This window comes from Hyperoodon ampullatus, assembly GCF_949752795.1.
Source record: "Hyperoodon ampullatus genome assembly, chromosome: 20".
NCBI classification, from domain to species: domain Eukaryota; kingdom Metazoa; phylum Chordata; class Mammalia; order Artiodactyla; family Ziphiidae; genus Hyperoodon; species Hyperoodon ampullatus.
Window position 1 is genome coordinate 7,404,392 of NC_136933.1, and position 6,883 is coordinate 7,411,274.

Genomic DNA, 6,883 nt, shown 5'->3' on the forward strand with positions numbered 1-6,883 from the left:
CACGCTGCCCATTGTGCAGGGCTTCTCAGGGATGCCGCGTCAGCATGAACCCCAGGGGTATGACACAGATGTGACGGCTGGAGAGTGGCCTCAGTTTTGCTCACAGGAGTATGGGTGGCAGGTCAGGAAGAGCGAGGTACAGACGGCAGATGGTGCAGGCCAGCAGGCAGAGCAGATGCAGCAGGCCCTGGACGAGGCCGGAATTTCCTGTTCTCTCTGCTTAGGACATACTTGTCCCAGATAACTGCAAGAATCCTTCCCTCACGACCTGTTTTAAATAGCACACCTCCCCCCACCTATATCCTTGGCAGCTTTGCTTTTCACCGGAGCAAGTATCGCAATCCAACATAAGTTTCACTTCTTTACTTCTCCACTCCCCCACTAGAATGTAAACCCTTAAGGACAGGATTTTTGTCATGTTCACTCCTGTAGTCCCACATCTAGGATGATACCGGGCATATATCAAGTCTCAGTACATATTTTGGGGGTTGAAGGATGGGTCGATGCACAGATGGATGGATGGGGAATGCAGTGAATTCAGGCTGGTCAGATAAGATGCTTCAGAGACCACTGAGGCCTCAAAGGATGAGGACGGCAGGACGCACCGAGCATCCGGGAGTGGAGTGATTAGCAGAGATCCTTACACTGCATGTGGAGATGTTCTCCTACTGCCCTCACTGCAGACCACAGCCCCCCAGGCATGAAGAGTCTGGAGATGATTGGCCAACATCTGGAAGAGCGTCCCAGGGAAACGGGGTTGGGGGTGGGGGAGGACTTGTCAGGGTTGCTGGAGGCAACAGATACTCTTCAGTCCGTGTTCCGCCCCTTTGGGGATAAAGAGCAAGAGGCTGCTTCATGGGTGCTTGCTTTTGCCAGCGAAGCAGGTTTTGTATCTAGTTAAGTGACCCAAGACCTCCTAGCCTGAAAGAATTAGGAAACCCATCCCAGAAAATGGCACGTACCTACGTGTCCCAAAGCTCTGGGGCTGTCCACCCTGGTTCGCACTCCCCTACCTGTCTACTCCTCCGGCTCTGCCAGGGCTCCTTGGGAGCAGAAAATAAAATCAAGTCCTCTTCTTTTCTCCTGTCTCACTTCACCGCTTTGCCTCTCTTTTTCCCCCTTCTCAACCTCCTATTTTGTACCTATTCTTTAAAAGAAAAAAAAAAAAATTTTTTTTCCCCCTAACTTCAGACATTCAGCAGCTGTTACTGCAGGACCCAGGGGTAGAAAATGGTCTCAAATGCTGCTGCTCTGGAAACACAGAGCATTGAGTGGTGTCAGAGCACTAGCCGGCCAGCAGCCAGAACCACAAGGAAGAGAGAGGGCCCAGTGCTGGCCGTATCCAAGGTCAGAAACCCCGATTGCCTGGGAATTCATCTCTAAGACCCAGTTTTATTGACGAATAAGTTTGCATACAGTAAAATTCACTCTTTTTAGTGTACAATTCTGTGAGTTTTAACAACTGCATATAGTTATATCACCATCACCCCTGCCCCTGTGAATTTAACTTCTCCCTCCTTCCCCAGCCCCTGGCAACCACTGATCTGTTTTCTGTCCTACAGTTTGTGTTGGCAACTAATTCAAAATTTTCTAAAAATAGTGTGCAGGTCAAATAAAATATCTGGGAAGTTAAACTCAGCCCACCTGCCTTCAGTTTGCTCTTCTGGTTTAGGCTATCACAGAAGACAGAGAGCTTTAACTGTGGTCCCTGCCAACGTCCCTGGCTCACCTCCTGGAAACTGGCAGACGAGAACAAGGCAACCAGTGTAAGGGGACAGCTGAGCATCACCCTGAGATTTGTCAGGCATGAGAGGCAAATGTGGGCCCTGCTTTTCAGAGAGAAACAGGAGATTTTAAAACGTGAAGCGCACACAGGCATAAAAAAGAATGAAATAATGCCATCTGCAGCTACATGGATGGACCTAAAGATGATCATACTAAGTGAAGTAAGCCAGACAGAAAGACAAATACCATATATCACTTATATGTGGAATCTAAAATATGACACAAATGAACTTATCTATGCAACAGAAACAGACTCACAGACATAGAGAACAGACTTGTGGTTGCCAAGGGGGAGGGGGGTGGGGGAGGGATGGAGTGGGAGTTTGGGATTAGCAGATGCGAACTATTATACAGAGAATGGATACACAACAAGGTCCTACTGTAGAGCACAGGGAACTATACTCAATATCCTGTGACAAACCATACTGGAAAAGAATATGAAAAAGGATATATATATACGTATGTATAACTGAGTCACTTTGCTGTACAGCAGCAACTAACACAACACTGTAAATCAACTGTACTTCAATTTAAAAAACAAAACAAAACGGTGAAGAGCACAGGCTGTGCGTCCTGGTTTCTTCACTTCAGAGCTCTCCGAACTTGGTCCAGCAGCACCTCTCAGCTCCCTGTCTGCAAAATGGGGATCTAATAGCACCAGCTCTTTGGGTGGTGGTAAGGAGTGAACACGTGTGAAGAGCTCAGAGCCACCCCTGGCTCAGGAGCGCTCCACGCCAGCTGTTATCATCTGCTGAGGCCCCCCAGACTCATGGGATGCCTTCCATCCCCTCACTGAGCTTACACTTAGTCTCCTCTGTACAAATAAGAATAACAGGGCTTCAGAAAAAAAAAAAAAAAAAAAAAAAGGAATAACAGGGCTTCCCTGGCAGTCCAGTGGTTAAGACTCCGTGCTTCCAATGCAGGGGACGTGGGTTCGATCCCTGGATGGGGAAGTTCTGCATGCCATGCAGCGCAGCCAAAAAAAAAAAAAAAAGAGTGATAACATAATGGCAACCAACTCAAACTGAGGAATTAAGTGCTGGATTACATAAAATGTTCTCCGGGCTTCCCTGGTGGCGCAGTGGTTAAGAATCCACCTGCCAATGCAGGCGACACGGGTTCAAGCCCTGGTCCGGGAAGATCCCATATGCTGCGGACCAGCTAAGCCCGTGTGCCACAGCTACTGGGCCTGCGCTCTAGAGGCCATGAGCCACAACTACTGAAGCCCGCGCGCCTAGAGCCCGTGCTCTGCAACAAGAGAAGCCACCGCAGTGAGAAGCCCACGCACTGCAACGAAGAGTAGCCCCAGCTCGCCGCAACTAGAGAAAGCCCGCGCACAGCAACAAAGACCCAATGCAGCCAAAGATAAGTAAATTAAAATAAATTTATTAAAAAAATATTCTCTGAAGGGAGGTAATCCATAATGACCTCAAGCCCAATGAGTTAAACTTGCCTTAACTTTCTGCTGCCCTCTCACAATGGCTCCTTTGGGGGAAAACACTCCACTCTTTAGATATTAAATAAGCACGTACCCTATAAGCAGGATGGAAGAGCTGGAAGAAAATCAATACTTATTGATAATCTACAATGTGCCAGGCTCCATGCTTCCCAGTCATTTAGTAAACATTCATTCAGTATCTATTAATTATCTAGCACTGTGCTAAGTGCTGGGGAATCAAGAATTTGGAAAGGATCCAAGTCCTCATGGCGTTTACAGGTCCTTACGGACGGAGCTCCCAGACACGGGAAGAGGGGGGATCTACAGGTGTGCGGGCAGAGGGTCTACGGGAAAGCTCTGTTCCTTCCTCTCAGTTTCTCTGTGAATCTAAAACAGCTCTTAACACAGTCTTTTAAAAAAGGTGTGTGGGGGGAATGGGTAACAGTCTTACTGATACTGTGATAAATGTCTGTCGGGGGGCCCAAAGGTATTGAATTCTAACTAAAGAGTAGGGGGATGGGGTGCCCAAAGGGAAGCCTTTCAGGGGGTAACGCTGTGAGCTGCCCTGAACGTGGAGGGCACCTCGGGAGCGCGCTGAGCTGGGCAAGACGAGAAGGGTGGCTGGGGGGAGTCGCGAGGGCCCAGACACTGGCTGAGAAGTCGGGGCTTGGTCCTGGGGGCTCTTGATGTATTGTTACCTGATTCAAGCCTTATAACCACCCTGAGAGGATTACACAAAGAAAAAGAAAAAGAAAACATACCGCTATTTTATAGATGAGGAAGTTCAGATTGAAGTGAGGGGCTCCCAACCATAGTGTAAGTGGTGGCAGTGGGATGGGAAGTCTGTCTGAACTTGACCTCTGTGCTTTCTGCCCTCCAGTCCACAGCTTCCCCACACGCCCCAGGTCGAAGGCCACTGGCGATGCCCAGTACTCACCTCCTCGGGGCCGGGCCACACCAGCTCCAGGTCCCCTCCTCAACTCCTGGCCTCTGCTTCCCGGGAACCTGCGGAGGAATCTTCCCACGCCCACCCGGCTGACCTCTGACCTCTGCCTCTCTCTCCAGCCTTGACTTCCCTCCGCGCCCCACAAACATTCCACAGCTGAGCACCCCTCAGACTTCCGCCCCCACCCCCGCCCGCTCCATGCTGTACCTGGAGCGCCTGGCCCGCAGCCCCCCTCCCACCTGGCTGACTCCTTCCTCATCTGACTTCCCCCCAGAAGCACCCCCCTCCTCCTCCTCTGTCCTCAGGTGCTCCGTCCTCTGTACTTTGGAACCTCCTCATCTGCCCTACAGCTCCCCAGAGGGGGTCACATGGTTCGTTTTCCCCTGTAACTGTAGAGCTACACAGTGGACACTCAGCAAAGGATTGTTGAGTGAATGAGTGGGGTCCTCCCTCCCCGGCCCTGGGCCTTCCTGTCCAGCACTCTGCACGGCCTGGGCCGCATCTCTTCCCTCCCGGCCTGCGGTGCCCTCCAGTCTCCACCCTTGTGGGCTCTGCCCTCATCCAAAAGCAAAGCCAGACACAGAGGACTTCCAGAACCAGAGGGAATTCCCAGACGTCTCTGCCTACCTTCCTGCTCAGAGGGACCGTGAGAGTTAACAAGGCGCTCAGCCTGGAAAGGCTGAGGAAGAGAACCTTGGCCCAGGAGGACGTCACCAGCACCCCACACCCATCCCAGAGTCAGTGGCAGGCTCTGACATCAGCAGCAGCCTGTGCCCCGATCCTGCAGTCTCCCCATACCACCTCCTCCCCCTCACGACGGCCATAATTCTCCCCAGGACAGCAATGGCAGGGCCTTGAACGTGATCTGCCGGCCTGTCCCATGGTAACCCCTCCCCTCCCTGACCGAGAGGCACGTGTGCACGAGGGCGCACGTGGGCCAGGACGGAGGAGAAGCCTGGGGCGGCTGGCCTGCTGCCTTCCCCCCGGGCCGCCCGACCTCTTTCCACGCCGCTGGCTCAGGCTGGAGACAAACAAGAGGCCAAGGCTGTCCCTCTGGTGCCAGCTTCCCTGTGACTCTGAGAGGGATGGAAACAAAGCCCACAGGCGGCGTTCCTAAGTCAGAGTCAGCTCCTCAGCTGCTCCCTGTAGAGAAGGAACAGGAACCTGCCCTGAGCCACCGCCGCCGGGAGCTCAGTGCCGGGAGGGCAGGGGAACCAGCCCCAGAGAACAGACAGCAAACACACGCACACCATGACACAAATCAGGACCGAGACGACCCCTCTAGGGAGACCCACAGTAAGGGACAAGCCAGTTCCAGAAGGCTGGGCGGTTAAGGCCTCACAGCTCATGCGGGCGGCGGGCACGGGGGCCCTGGCGGGCGGGCCGGGCCGCCAGGCAGCCACTGCTCGGAGCGGAGCCCGGACAGGCGTTTCTCCGGGTCGCTGGCCGCATCCCACTGTGCCAGCATGGCCTGAAGGGGGCATGTGGGATTCACCTGCTCCCTCTGGACCCCAGGCACCGGGCTCCAGGCAGGTCCTGTCCGTTTCGTCCTTTCTAGAGTGAGGGGGACGGCAAGAGCTGGTGGGGGGCCTTCCCTCCATCTCCGTGCAGTGGTGACAGGACACGGAACTCTCTCACCTGGGGGGCAGGTCCAGGACCAGGGCCAAATTCAATGTGATTCTCTCGACCCCCAACCTTCTTGCCAGGTGAATCCGGCTCAGAAGCAACCTCGAGGTCAACCTTAAGAGGAAAAGATGTCATTGGAGACCAACATGCAGCCTGGAATGAGATCCCCTCACTGGGCCTGGACAGGAGCGTGGGGACTGCAGAGGAGAGACTGGGCCTCTCGCGAGTCCCCGTTCAGACCACAGGGCCCCCCAAAGTGGAAACACTGGGCTGGGCACCCCAATACCCTGTCTTTTGAACCTTTCAGCTCATGCCAGGCCCTACGGCACAGCCTGGCCAGCCTAGGTCACTCGGGAAAGCGTAAAGAAGGGCGTGGGGCATGGCCAGGCCCGGGCCCCCTCTCTTTGTGTCTCCGGCCCGTTCTCCCCTCTGCTCTGTGAGCTGACAGGACTCAGCCCTGAGGCGTGATCCTTGCTCCAGAACTAACCCCTGAGACGGGAACTGACCCTAAACAGGGCTTTGGTAAAGGCTGCTGAGAGAGATGGATGCATCAATAATTGAGCAGCTGAACACACGAAGTGTCGGGGGGCTGCAGGAGGAGCCGTGAAAAGACGGACTGAAGGTTGTCGTCCCAGACCTGCCGCCGACCAGCTGTGTGACCTTGAACAGCTCATTTCCACCGTCAGTTGAAACGCACAACGGGAGAGCTGTGACTTTTCAGTTTTGTTTGGAGACTTACCTAGGACTGTAGCCCAGGAGCCAGCCTCACAGCTCTGAGGAACTGCTCGGAAGCATGTGTGAGTTAGGTGAAGAGGGTACGCGCAACCAAGCACATGTCTCAGGAGAAGGCTGCTGCTAGTCACGAGGAACAGGTATCTCCTTTAATGATTTTAGTGCTTTTTTAAGTAAGGGAAGATGCAAGAGTCCGGGTTCACAAAAGTTTTCTCCTGAAAATCTCTAACTATCTGAGGGCCAGTTCTGCCAGTTTTCCCAGAGCACGGAGTGCCTCATCCTGATCTTCGCCCTGAAGTCCTTTTAAGGGTAACTATAGGTCAGCAACTGCAGGGGCTGTAGAACTGGATGGTGGG